A 14,839-nucleotide genomic window follows, 5' to 3' on the forward strand; every position below is an offset into this window, starting at 1 on the left:
GAGGCAAAGAGATCTCACCAGAACAGCTTTTAACAAGCACTAAAAATGAAAAGAACCCCCTAGTGTGGCACACTGATTAAGTTTATGAGGTTTTAATTTACAAATTAAAAAAGCTATACATTTTACTTTTTCTTCTTTTTCTCTTCCTTCTTAATATCACTCTTCTCCTTATCTTTCTCCTTCTCTTTGTCATCTTTTCTCTCCTTCTTTCTCTCTTCTTTCTTCTGCCCCTCCTTTTCGGCATCCCAGTTGGCAATCTTGTTGTTGATGAGGTTATGCAAGGCAACCACAGAGCGGATCAGTGAGGCCAAGTATACCACCACCATCTGGTCATCGGTCTTCAGGTAAAAGGCTTTGACAAACTTTTGTAGGCTGACATCAGGTAGCAGGTTGAAGACATCCTGCAGTTGGTAAATGATCTGATGGTTGATGGGCAGCTTGCCTGTGGCTACTTCTTCTAGGTAGCTTCTGATATCCAGAAGCTTGAAGTTCAGTCCCTTCAAACCATGGACTTGGTTTGTGATCCACTGGGACACCGTCCCCACTGTTTAATCCTTGATATCTCTTAACAAGTGATCCACTCCAACTTCCTCAGCTTCTTCTGCTCCAATTTCACTGGCCACATGCTCAAATGTTTTCCATGTTGGTGTTCCATCATCATGAACTTCTTCCACTGAAATGTACGCTCCGGTGGGCAGCCCCAGGTCCTTTGGTTTCACGTCAATACTGACCAATACTGAGTTAGGGCAGTATCTTTTCATGAGCTCATTGATGGCGATGTCATTCTTGTGTAGTTTAGGACCTGTGTGGTACCATCCAACTATTCTTTCTCTGGCATTAACCTTCTTAAACATTCCATACATGTTTTCCAAATAATCTGGTCTAAAACCCAGACAGAATCATCTTTATCATCTTCATCAAAAGGGACTGCAAAACTGTTGGACACATCCAGTACTTTTTTCTGCCATGATACCAAAAGCACACCAACAACACGCTTCTGGTTTCCAACCTTGCCAATTTGGTTGAAACGGTCCACCACACTGAGCCGCACCAGTGGGTGGATCACCACTTTCTGCACCGCCAGCTCGGGCATCGCTACACAGCCCCCCCCCCCCCCACTGCTAGGCCCGGCTCCCTGCAACGATGCTCAAACACTGGCTACCAGGGCTACCACAGCACACCCGCCCTGTTTGAGACTTTTAAAATCACAAATGGTTGTTAAACTTTGTCAAATGAGATTTCTGAATCTGTTTGTATGCTTATAATTTTTCTTTCATTTATTGATTGTATGACATCATGTTTATTAATTTGTGTTTGGTGAAACGTACCTGCATCCTAGATGTCATTCTCACTTGGCTATGGCATATGATCCTTTTAGTGGATTGTTAGATTCAGCTTGACACTATTTTATTGAGCATTTTGCATCAGTGGTCATAGGGGATATAAGCCTATAGTTTTCTTTCCTTTTATCAGTTTAACTGTATTTGGTGTCCAGATGATGTTAGCCTCATAAGTTTGTGCATATATCTTCTATTTTTAGAAGTTGGATAAAGACTGGGGGTAATTCATTTTCTCCTTCATTGATATTTTATTGTCATGTAGTCATTGTAGATTAAAGTGCCGGGTTTTATAAGAATATTTTCATGTAAGTACAAAGTGTGCTGTTTTCTCTTTAAGTGTATTGATAGATTTTATCCTCGAAGCCATCTTTTTTGAGCTTTTTATTTTGAAGTTTTGCATTACCAATTCAATCTCTTGGTTTTTTATTGTCTGTTCTGGACTTTTTTGTTGTTATTTCCCTTTTCTTTTGCTTCTTCCTTCTTATGTATTGTTTGTTTGATTTTGCTTTTTGAGAAAAACTCTCACAATGCAGAGTACATGCTGGACTTCAACTTCCAATCTTCTTGCATCCCTTCTAGGATTATAGGAAAACACTACCATGCTGCCCTTCTAATTCTCCTTGATTTCATTCAATAAGTTGTATATTTTTAATAATTATCCATTTCTTCTAGATTATCTGTCTTGTTGGCATATTGCTAAGCATAATAGTTTCTTATGAGTATTTATATCTTGAGACATTTGTTATAATGCATTCTCTTACATTTGTCATTTCATTGTTTGAGTCTCCATTTTTCTTGCTTTAATAGCAAATGGTTTGTTGACTCTGTTTTTGTTTTCAATAAACCAACTCTTGGACATATCAATTTTTCTATTATGGATTTGATTTATCTTACATCTAAAACTCACTATTGTTTCCTGCTAATTATGGGCTTAATTTGTTCTTCTTATGGTTCTTGAGATGTAATGTTAGGTTGTTTATTTGAGATCTCTTTTATAACATACATATTTATTGTTTTAAATTTCCATTTTGGTATTGATTATTCTTGTATTCCATTATGTTGTAATTGCATTTCTTTTTATCTCCAGATATTTTAAAAATTGGATTATTTTTCCTCACTGATGTGATGCTTAGTCTAGAGTGTGTTGTTCTACATCCATGTGCAGTGTGTCCTTGAATACCACATATATGTGCTTCACAGGTTTATTTAGACATGGATTTAAATTTTTTTCCCCAAAATTTAAGAAAGGTGAAACACACAACTCAGAAATGTTGGAAAAAGAGAAAAATGTAGCTATGACATGCATGTTTACAATATATGTAGAAAATAGTATATTTTTATTTATTTGCTGCAAATGAACTCCAGACACATGTTCCACCATGTGCCCTGGCTTATGTGGGTCCTGAGGAATTAAACTGGGGTCCTCTGGCCTTGTAGGCAAGCACCTTCACCACTCAACCAGCTCTCCAGCCTGATAATAGTATGTTTAATGTAATAAAATATATAAATATGTAAAAATTATGTTTATAAAACTTAGTAATGCAGAGCATATAGGAAACTATCCAAAGTCAGGAAAAATGTAAATAAATATAAAGCTTCTGTGTTAAATCATAATGACACAAAATAGTCTGTAGTTTAGGCAATACTACTGCAATGGTTTTATAGTCACCTCGTGCTGCTGTTGAGGTGATTCCAGGAGCTGTCACTGTGTACTTTAAACGCCATGTGACACTAATCATCTCCACATGAACAGTTCATCTCACCAGTAAATTGTGTATTGCAGTAAAAAGTGATCTCTGACAGTTCTTGCATATTTTTTATCATGTATAATTCATATGACACAAAATAATGTGGTAATTGAGTGCTCATGTTGTTGCTAAGTCTGCTGATCAATAGTGGGCTCTTCATTCAGTTCAGTGTAGGGAAGTTGCCCATAAGCCAGACTCAAGGAGGCAGGCCAGTAATTCCAGCTACTGAAGAGATGGAGGCAGCAGGATCACAAGTTCAAGGCCTGCCTATGCCAATTAGTGAGACACTGCTGCAAAGAAGGGGGAGAAGGAGGAAGAGGAAGAGGAGGGAGGAGGAGGAGGTGGAGGAAGAGGAGAAGAAGCAGAAGAAGAAGAAGGAGAAGACAGAGGAGAAGGAGGAGAAGGAGGAGAAGGAGAAGGAGAAGGAGGACGAGGGCTAGGATGTTGCTCAGAGGCACTGAGGCATTCATTAGTTCTTGGGTTCATTGCTCAATCAATCAATCATTATAGGGCAACTTTTGACTGGATTGGGTCACCACCCTAACACATAGTTGAATGGCCAGCTTACCTAAATTTGTTTCCTTGCTGTTATATATTTTTATTATGTACAGAAAAGATAGTGGAAATCTTGTTAAGATTGTATTTGTTAAGATTATTTTATGACCTGATGTGTGCTCTAGACTGGAGAATGTCCCATGTATAATTGTAAAAATGTGCATCCTTTTGATGTTGAGTGGAATGTTCTGTATGGATTGATTAGTTCCATTTCATCTGTGATGGGGCTTACTTTCTGCTTTCTCCTTATTGATGACTCTGTTTGGATGAGTTACCCATTATGGAGTATGTGCTTTCGAAATTTTCTATTATTGATGTTGATTTCTTCCTTCAGGTTATTGAAAGTTTACTTTATGGATTTAGCTGCTTTGTTGTTGGGTGCATATGGAATTGAATGTGGAATTGAGCTTTTCATGATTATTTCATGACCTTTGTTTGCCCCTTGTGCTTTCTTCATGACTGTTCTATGAGTGATATACTCTCTTACCTTCTGGGCATATTCTGATACTTTGCACATTTCCTTGCTATGTTTCCCTTGGGGAAATGTGTCCATTCATATTATCTTTCTCTCTATCACTCTCTCTTTCCACTTGTTCCCTTATATTTATCACATATTCATTTAGATCAGGCCAGTTTAAAAATGGATCTCAAATAGATTAACTTAAGCCCTAGATGGTATTCTAAATTACTGACTCATATTTACAAATGTCTTGTAAAGAGTCCTTCTTGGTTCCTGTAAGTGCTAAACATTGGCATAGTGGAAACTAAATTGGTAAGAATTCCCCACCCATAATTAATTTATTAATTCTTCTTGTATACTTTTAAATTCTTTTCCATAATACTATAACTTATTTACACAATACAACTCAAAACTTTGAAATCAGAATTGCTTCTTCCTTTCCCTCCCTCACTCATCATCATCCCATCTTTATCGTCATTCTCTTTATGATTACTTTCAAATCAATGTCTTCCTCTTTTGGCTGTACCGCCCTTTACTTTAGTGTGCAGCTTATTGCTTCACATTTGAACCTCAATGATTCCCAAATTCATAATCTCCATGCCAGCAGACTCTGCTGTCTCCAGGCATTACCTCTGGACTCTGGAAGCATCATTCCTTCTAATCACCATTGCTGGATTTTTTTATTGTAGAAATTACATGCAATCAGAAATTTGTGCTTCTCCACTATGCAAGGCCCATCTCTCTCTATACTTAACCACTTCTAATCACATTATTAGCATATATAATACTCTCTTCTGGGTATTGTGCTGGCTTTAGCAACCCTGGGAAATAGACATTATTATTACAATTTAATATTATAATGTCAGAGCCAGAGAGTTTGTAAACATTTGAATCTGCAGGGGATGACTCTAGAACTTGTGGCCATCTAGGTTTCCTGCTGCTTACTGCTGACTTCTAGCCATGAAGCTTTAACCTAGAACCCAAGTTCCTCTCTCACTGGCCACTCTCCTATGCCTCTACTGGCAATGCTTTACTACAGATTTTATATCAAGCTCCAGATGCATGCACTATTTTGTGCATGTGGCTGTATGGGGCCCCTGGAGAACTGAATAGTGGGCTCCCCAGCATTGCAAACCAGTGCTATTAGCCATGAGCCTTCTCTCCAACACAACATTGTACTTTTAAATGTAACTTCATTAATACATTTTATAACAATATGCATCCATAGCTTCTCACCTCTGATATTTATCTCCTTAAATATCTCCTTTTGTGAATCACCAATTTTGTTCTTCAAGTTTCTCCCAGGAGCACCTTGCCTTGAACAAGGTTTGTTCTTTGTTTATATTGAGTTGTTTGGTAGCACATTATCTAGACATGAGATTTTATCACAATTCAGCACAGAGTGTTTTTGAGACTTCTGTGAGTGTTTCTTTTAGCAAGAGTGTTTAAATAACCTAAAATGAGCCTCACTGATTTAGGTGTCACTATGTAGGTGTCAGTGATGAATTTACATTTCAAGAACTTCCCTTGTCAAGGAAAGTGTCATTTCTACACGAAACAAATAATAGCTGAAACAAGAGACATATTAGTTTCCAGAGACATGGAAAAAACATAAATTTGGACTAATTAGTATTCATAGCTTAATTTTCATTTCTTATAATAGACAGAACAGTCTCACTGAAGTTATTCAATCAATACATTGTGGCATGAACTTTTTCTTGAGTCTTGAGGGATTTTAAAACAATTCTCCTGTTCCTAAAATGTTGGTTGGTCAAAGCTGACACAGAGGAAGCCATGACCACTAGGCTATGTATGGTAGTTCTGTGTGTCCTTTAGCCAAGATTCAGTTGTCCCTGCAACTATCTACATCAGTGACTACTCAGTGACCATTTTGTAGCCTTGTTTCAAACAGCGAGTGGTGGGATGCTCACTTCTTACATGAAACTCTTGTGTTCTCTTTATACCTGTTTGTCTTACAAAGCTACCTGAGATTATTCATATTTCTCTATCGGGTTTTCTCAGTCACCCCTTTGATTTTCTCATGATTAAACCCGTTATTTGTCAGTTCTGTTTCCTAAGAGCACTGATGTTTGTTTGGTGTGTGATGAATAATTTTTTTTAATGTTTTGTGACAGAACATTTCTGGGGTAAAAATGTGATAAATATCAAATCAAGTGGAGGCTAGAAATTTAATTTTCCCTATCAGAGCCAATCTGTGCTTCATTTTATCCTGACAAAAATTGATATTTTATCCCTGTGATAATGGAAGACTCTGATTGCAGTGCCTTTTCATAATTCTTTAAAAAAAAATCTTTTCTTCCCCTTGAGAACTTGAATCAAAACAGAGTGGATTCTATGCACATTGTGAAGAAAGATACCTTATATCTCACCAGCCCTTTGTGTCCCCAGGCCTGGCAGCATTTCCATAAAGTAGCTCAGGTTTGTGATTTAATGTGCTGCATCCAGGATTTATCTCTGGTTGTCCTCAAGAATTTACTTAGCAGAGGCAGTGGCAGAGTCCTCCCTACTTTATTTATTCAACCACATTTCTTAAATTAAGGAGGACTTGAGTCTGAGATGATGTCTGAAAACTGTCTTTTAAAATAAACTCACTAGGATTTGATTTGGTAGAGAGAGGGACTCAGCAGCACTGATGTTGGTACTGACAAGTCTTTCTCTGAGTCAGGTCGACTGAAGGGTGTTTATTTTGTTTTGTTTGCTTGTATGTTTTGAGAAAGGGCCTCACACATATCACACTGGTTTCAAACTTGCTATCTAGCTACAGATGACCTTGAGATTCTGATCTTCCTGTATGTACCTCCCAAGTGCTATAATGACAGACAACATGCTCCCTGCCCAGTACAGTGATACGGATGGAGGCAAGCTTTTCTTCCAGCTGAGCTACACCCCCAACTCAAGAGATACTAAACATTAAACATTTGTAAATGGGATAGTCCTATGATGTCAATCTTTTTTAATCCCTGCTTAACAGCAGAGGAAACTAAGGCCCATTGAGGTTCATTAACATACCTTAAGTTACCAGTGAGTGGGGACTTTAGAATTCAAATATAGGCAGGTTGGCAGGATCTGAGTTCTTAGTCATTACCTTGCTGTGTGCACTTTAGGTTGTTCAACTGAGTGTGCCTCTTAGTCTCATGCACCTGTTACAGAGTAGGAAGAATTACATGAATTAGAAGTCCAGAGAAAGGTGATTCTTAGGTTTGCTTTTATCCAAGGACTAAATGACTTCCTCAGAAATAAGTTTTATTTTAATTAATTAATTAATTAATTAATTATTTTGCCTTGGTCTCTCAGCCATGTTCCAGTCATTGTGGGTTTCATTTTTGTTAGGGCGTTTCTACATAGTAAATTTTCTTCACTCTTAGGGAGCCAAACTTATATTTTTCTAACTAACAATTCCAGTGTTTAAAGAGGAAACATCTTTCTCAATAGGTCCATGCAAATCCTAGATCCCCTTTGTAGTGTGAAATAGATACCAGTTTGTATCTAGTTACTCTGATGGGGAAGAGAGGATGATATAACATGAACGTTTCTTATTCCTAAAACCTTGACATCACACTTACCTGGGTTTTGAGGACAGAAGGTAGGGAGACACTGTTTATAGAAGAAAAAGGTTGGAGGATAAGTCTTGTCTTCTTCCTGTATTTACAAGGGTTCTCTAAAAAAATATAATTTATATATCTTTCAAACACATGACATTGAGAGAAAAGTAACAATTACAGCAGATGCAAAAATGTCATAGACTCAATAAAGATGTAAATATGGACACAAATGGATCAGAATTTCACAGCATTGAGCAGAATTTAAGTCAGTTTCTTCTGGGCTGTAAGGACAGAGAGAAACTGTAATATCTGATTATCCCTGGGTTATGAGGGCTGGAACTCTCCTCTGATATTGGGAGCCTAGAGCCAGGCTTACTGTAAGGTCAGAAGCTTGGAGGTAGGCCCTGTTCATCTCTTACAAAGCAAACACAACTGAAAAGATAATCAATATGAAATCAGTGGTTGGAAGTTTGTTTTCTTGGAAGCCTATGGGATGAGAATGACTTCAGCAAGGAAGATGAAAATGTAATTAGGACTGGCACAATGATGTCATGTACCTATTAAAGAGAGAGAAGAAAAAAATAACATAAATAACAACCAATAAAAATCCAGTTTACATACAAACTTACCAATAAAAATTCTAAAGTATGTGATAAGGAATATAGCCAAAAAATCAACAATAAAGCCACAAATTCACTTCAGGTAAATATGAAAATTTCATGTGGAAAACATGAAATTTTCATGAGGATTTTAAATCTGCTACATTTAGGATGCTCAAAATGAAGGAGCAATGCTAATTAAGGAGTACAAGAAAATATGAAACAAAAAGATAGAAACAGAGAGAGAAAGTTGGCTATGAGAAATGAGTGTTTAGAACCATCATTAATGAAAACATATCCAAGTATTTTTAAAGTAAATGGGATCCTTCATCCAATTGAATGGAGAGTTAATGAACTGGAAGAAATATACCCAGAAAACAATGCATAAGAAGAAAGAAAGGAAGGGAGGGAGGGAGGAAAAAAGGAAGGAAAGAAAGAAATAAAGCTTGAAGATAGATTTGGAGGATTTAAAGTTATCCAACATTTTTTTTGGCAGGAGTTTGAGAAGAAAATGGACAGAATGGTATGCAGTATTAGAAGAAATAATAGCTGAAAGACCAATGCAGAAGAGAAAGAGTAGTCTTTCAGAAGTGCATTCTTAAGACCAATCAAGAGAAATAAAAATATATCTAGAAATACCTGTGTTGAATCATCAGAATAACAGGACAAAATCAAATTCTGAAAAGCTGCCAAGGTCAAAAGGTAGATGACTTCCCCAGAGAGAGCAATGAGACTGAGCATAGCCAGCAACAAGTCACAAGCTCTTTAAGGGAATAATGAGAAATGCAAATATTTTATGGAATATTGTCAACGGGAATACTTCATCAAGACATGAGAGGTTTGGCAAGTAAGAAATAGTGTTGATATAAGACAACTAAACTAAAGATTGGTGATTAAATGAATGTGTGATTTAGTGTGATAAAATAAACTGTGGATAGTAACCAGACAGGAGGATGTATTTAATGAGATCTTAAAATATGTTAAAGTTACAGTAGTCTTTGAGGTTGGGAATGTGTTGTCAGTAACTTGAGATTTTGTTCAGAAAAGTTATCATCTAAAGGTGGCCACTAAAGGTAAAGATACAAAAATCTGTGATTATGAAATTAGTACACTAAGAAAAGAAAACAAATTCTATTTACTTCCATCAGTTTAAACATGGACTATAAAGTAGGGGCAAAGACACAAAGGGAATAAAGTGAATAAAAGCAAAGAAACTTGTTGACATAAATGTGCATAAAGCTGGGAAGATGGCTCAGTGAATGAAGTTCTTGCACTGTAAGCATGAGTACCTGAAGTCAGATTCCCAAAGTTCACGGAAAAGCAAAAGCCATGGTGGGCTTCTGTTGTCAAAGCATGCTGACAGTGAATGGCAAGTTGGAAGCAGCAGAATTTTCCATAAGCTCATGGACACTCAAGGCTGGCAAATATAGCTTTGAACGAGAGAATGATAAACCCTGTCTTAAAAAAGAGAATGAGAAACCCTGCCTTAAACAGGATAGAAAGCAAGGACAAACCCAAGTTGTCCTCTAGCCTCTGCTTGTATGCTGAGGCAAGCTCATACGTGCACTCACACATATGTAAGCATACACAGCTCATTCTCATGCCTACACTAAAAAGAATAAGAATAGAAATCAAATAAATGTACATAACTGCTAATGACACCAATAAACATAATTGATTAATGTCAAATATTTTGACTTGAATTGTTAGATAGATAATGAACTTTTTCCTTCAGTCAGAGAGAGATAATTAAGACTGTACTTAGAGAAAGTTCTTAAATATAAACCTGAAGCAAGTTTGTACAGTAATAACAGTATCAAATGAAAGAGTTAAATAATATCTGCCAGCAGGAATAAAGAGGACCATTCAATAACAAAATATACATATATATAGCCACGTATAAACCTATGACCCTACAAACAGAACAAACTAGACAATTACAAAGAAGCACACATATCTACAGAGTGAATGGTTTAAGTAAATGTAACTTATTGGAACACATAGAATTCAACAATCATGAAAGAGTGTCGGACTATCTGACCACAGTGTAGGTTACAAAACAAGAGTCCTTAGGCAATTTCAAAGAATCAATAACAGGTTTCATGAGCAGAAGGCAATTTAATCTCATATCAATCATAAAAGTATTTGGAAACTTAATCCTTCATTAAGAAATCACCTTGGAATTTGAAAATATAGTGAACTAAAGGACACTGAAAATAGTATATACATCAAAACATATGGGGTACAGCTAAATTGGTCATTAGAACAAATTTTCTGCATATTAAGCAGGCATTGGGCACCCTGAGCAATTCCTCATGTGGCTCGATGTGCGGACTCATGTCTGCTGCTGTCTGGTAGGCCTCCAGAATGTTGATTCATTTCTCAGGCTGCTTTGATTCTCTTGACCGTTCCTATTCCTCAATGGCACGAGAAGTGATACTTGTGCAGAATACACCCTATGATCTCGGCCCAACCTGTCTTATATTCTTTTGTCCCTGTCTTTCTGTGCTCCTCACACCTCTGCCTGCCATAGTGGTTATCTGTCACAATGCTTAATCCCCTTTCTCCTAGCCATAAAGTCTTTCTGGCAAGGCGCTTTTTTTTTTTTTTTATCACTTGTACTATGTAAGGAGCTGGGCATGGCAGTTGTACTCTAAGGGTTCACAGACTTGACTTGAGCACTTCACTGATCATCGAGGGCACAAGAGCATTTCCCTTCTGCATGCAGAAGTCCTTGGGTCTATGGGTCTGGGATTTATAGTAGAGCTCAACCCGGAGAACAGGCTGTGAGACTCAGTGTGAAGACTCGGTAAGATCGTGGAGGCATGGACTAGTAGTACAAGGCAAGGGACTGGACTGTTTTGCATAGGGTTAGGAGGAGGGTCTTACAAGGCGTTATGAGCAGGAATAGCTCAGGAATTAGGAGCAATAGGGAGCATGGCTGTCGACACATCTGGAGATAGCAGTGCGTTAAAGGGAGGTCAGTGGTGCCTCGTGCAGCTGGCTGGGAAACAACAACGTATGCAGGGAGTCCACCACAACGAAACAATGGAGGCTTTGGGGCCAGAGAAAGGTCAGTTTTGGAGAATGGTGGAAGCACACACGAAATGGGAGTGAGCTCTCTTCATGCCTCTGTGGACATGTGGTCCCCTCTGTCTTTTTCTTTACTCTTGAAACCTAGCTCAGAACATGTCCATTGCATGGACTACATATATGTGTATATATGATTCATTAGTGTGTACATAAATTATCATTATCTCATTGCATATCATTCATATATGTATATCTGTTACTTATGACTGGCTCCCACACCCACCCTGGCCAGGAATCTGAGGTTTGGGGATAAAGACCTTTTTTTTTTTTTTTTTCCTGGTGGCTGTTGTTTCTTTGTGCCCAAAGCGCCCACACAGTGTCAAATGTCAATGACACACCAATTCTCTCCCTCTCTCTCTGTATCACTCCTCTTGCTCTCTCTAAAAATAAAAATAATATATATTTAAAATGTACCATTTTTCTTGGGAGGGGGAAGGGATTTTTGAAGATAAGTTGCATGCTGTGTGTGGTTTGCAGAGGGTGGTAAGTGGTGTGCTCTCTCTGTCTCTCCTTTGAGTGGCTTTTTCTTTTACCTATCTCTTTTTCTCTAGTATTCATCTGCATCCAGTTCTCCAGTTCTCTCTCTTACTCACACACATGCACAGATAGGGATAAATGCAAATGCATGCTTTTGTGCTCATGTGGAATTCAGACTTGGCCTTTTCTCTTATGACTGTAAATTTTTCTCTACTTTGGCAGCTGGAGCCAATATCTGTGAAACCATCTACATGAGGGAGGCTTGCTCTCTGTCCCACCCATCTGGCTGGCTGGATAATCATCTCTGGAGAAATCTAAAAGCCAAGGACCAGAGCACAGGGGCCTCTGAGCAGAAAGCATCAGAGTAGTCATGGTGAGGCAGAGGTCTCGCCTGCCTTTGCTGTCCCTACAGACCAGCCAAACCAGCTGTTCCTGATGATAAGGGTGGGATTTGGGCCCCAGAAGAGTAAATTTTAACTAAAGCATGGAGCAGAACTGATCCAAGCCTTCTTTGCTCTTTCCTTCTTTTCTTTCTTATTATCCTTTTCTTTTTTTGAAACTCAGCGTCTCTAGCATGTAATTAAACGGTCAAAGCAATCGGAAGTTTTGAAACTGGCTTCGCATCACTTTCAAACAGCATGCAACCTAATGAGCCATTACCTTTACAAATACACCTCATCGACCCTCACCTAATTAACTCATTGTGGTTTAATCAACACATCCTTAGGAAAAGTTTGGTGATATTCTGCTTGAAATTCTCCAGGCTGCATTTTCTATGTGCAATTTGCTTTATGAGTGCATGCCTCTTATAAAGTGATTAATTACTTCTCCCAAAGAGGTCTTGGCACTCGTCCAACATTTAGCGGCTCTACTTCCATGGGCAGAGAAACAACCTTGATATGCTGGGGCAGGAGCAGGAACAAAGCAGAAGAGGCTCAGTGGGAGAGGGGCTAGGGTGGGAAGAAAGTTACTATCAAGGGTCAGGATCTGCAATTTGGCTAGACTGAAGGAAAGTGCTGGAAAATTTTGCATGCCCAAGATCAAGCGTAAAACTTAACATATCTGAGGAGTAGGTGCACCCGGCAAGCAGATGGACGGGAGTCCAGAGAGAACAGGCAGCATGGTGAGAATCCATGCGACAACAACAACAACAGCAGTCTCCCTACTCAAAAGTAGTGAATACCCATATAGACATTCTTGGCAACACAATGCCTGAGCAGAGACAAGGGTAACCGAGGAAACGCTACCCACAGACAGGTATAGCATGCCAAAGAGAGAAGAGCCCGTGTCTGGTTTAAATTCTTGTACTTTTGCAAAGGGTCTTCATGGGCATAGTTCAAATTTGTCAGCCATTTATTTTACTTTAAGTGGTGCCAATAAACCTCTTTGTGATGGTAGGGATTGAATGAAACTGTGTGTAAAATGCTTAGTACAGAGTTTGCTATTTAGTAGCTGCTAATAACTGATAATGAACTCCCTCTAAGCCTAGGCAAGGACTGTGGCCTGAGTCTTGCCTAGGAATGGAACTGAACTGCTTCGCAGCAGAGGAGCATAGGGTTAGAGAGAAATGAAAATCCAGAGTGCTGACTGGCCTTGGGGAAGGCCCCAGCAATTGTCATGAGCAAAGCCAGAAATAGAAGCTTTTCTAAATTCTAAACCACTGGCTTCTCGCATTAAGCATGCCAATACTTACATATATCAGTTGATGTTTTGTGTGAAATAAGACTTGTATCTTGGCTAAGAACATTTGCTGATTTGTTACAGAATGTATGAAGATAAGTGTAATTTTACATTTCACGGATACACTTTAATGGATGCCCCAGAGATCTTCATGTTTGACTTTAATGATTGTGTTTATACAAATATCATAAGAACTAATAGTGAGACATAGGAAGGAGCTGAGGACAGCCAGGAAGCCAGTTCTTCAGGGCGTTCAGGGTTGTGATGGATCGTTTCGATTTATCCACTTTGCCATCCCAGTCCCTCTGGCAATGACAATAGTGATTGCAGTTAGAGAACAATTTGTGGGATGGAGTGAGTTGGCTTGTCTCTCTTAAACCCATGAGTAGAAAAGCACTGACAACACACTTATTTCTTGCATCAAGCTCATCAGCAGAGCCACGCAGACCCTCCTTGGAGTCCCTAACTTTCTCCCGTGTCAACGTGCCTACAATAATGAGCACGCAAGACATGAGATGGTCCCTTTGGAAACGTCACAGAGTTTCATCGAGGATGCAGCACTTCTAGTCTACCTGAGCGGGTGTCTCACCTTTATTGATTGATTGATTGATTGTACATATGTATGTGGTGTGCGTACACATTCACAGGCAGGTGCAGAGACTAGATAGCAACATCTCAGGTGTCTTCCTCACTCCCTCTCCACTGTAACTTTTAAGACCATGGCCTCTTACTGAACTCAGAGTTCAGTGATTTTCCTAGACAAGCTAGTAACTCCCTCCGTGTTGGGATTGCAGGTTCACACATCATACCTGACCTTTATGTGGGTGCTGGAAATCCAAAGTTTCATGTTCATGTGGCAAGAAGTTACTGACTGAATCATCTCTCCAACCCAAGTCCCATCTTTAGTCATTGTGTTCTGATTTGTGAAATGATTATAGTAGTGCCTTCATCATAAGCCTTTTGAAACCAGCAAAGTGTTTAGTAACAATGGCCATAAATTATTATTATTATCCATAAATTATTCTCTGGTCTAAGATAAGCTGATTCTTGGCTGTCTTTATATTCTTTCCCATACACCCAATTGGGTCTCAACCTTTGTACATCTAGTTTGGCCAAACTTCAGGCAGCCTGTGAGATCACATTTGGGCATGGACTTGCCTGGAAAAATTGCATAAATTATTATCTTCATTTGTCGTCTCATATTGAACCCCATGAACTTCACTGGTTTTACATCATGTCTGCCTTTCATTTATCCACCCTCAGAGTTCTAAATAGCACTGTATGTAGGAAAGAGCCTCATATGTGCAGAGCTTATGAATGAAGG

At 38.7% G+C, this 14,839-nt stretch overlaps 1 protein-coding gene and 1 pseudogene across 1 annotated transcript in view; one reads left to right on the plus strand and one right to left on the minus strand.

The window, feature by feature from the left end:
- Positions 1-14,839, plus strand: part of Agbl1 (AGBL carboxypeptidase 1) — a 763,032-nt gene that overhangs the window by 219,900 nt on the left and 528,293 nt on the right. The window lies entirely within an intron of this gene.
- Positions 123-1,093, minus strand: LOC101595835 (annotated as a pseudogene).

The sequence above is a fragment of the Jaculus jaculus genome, chromosome 3, assembly GCF_020740685.1.
Source record: "Jaculus jaculus isolate mJacJac1 chromosome 3, mJacJac1.mat.Y.cur, whole genome shotgun sequence".
Lineage (NCBI taxonomy): Eukaryota > Metazoa > Chordata > Mammalia > Rodentia > Dipodidae > Jaculus > Jaculus jaculus.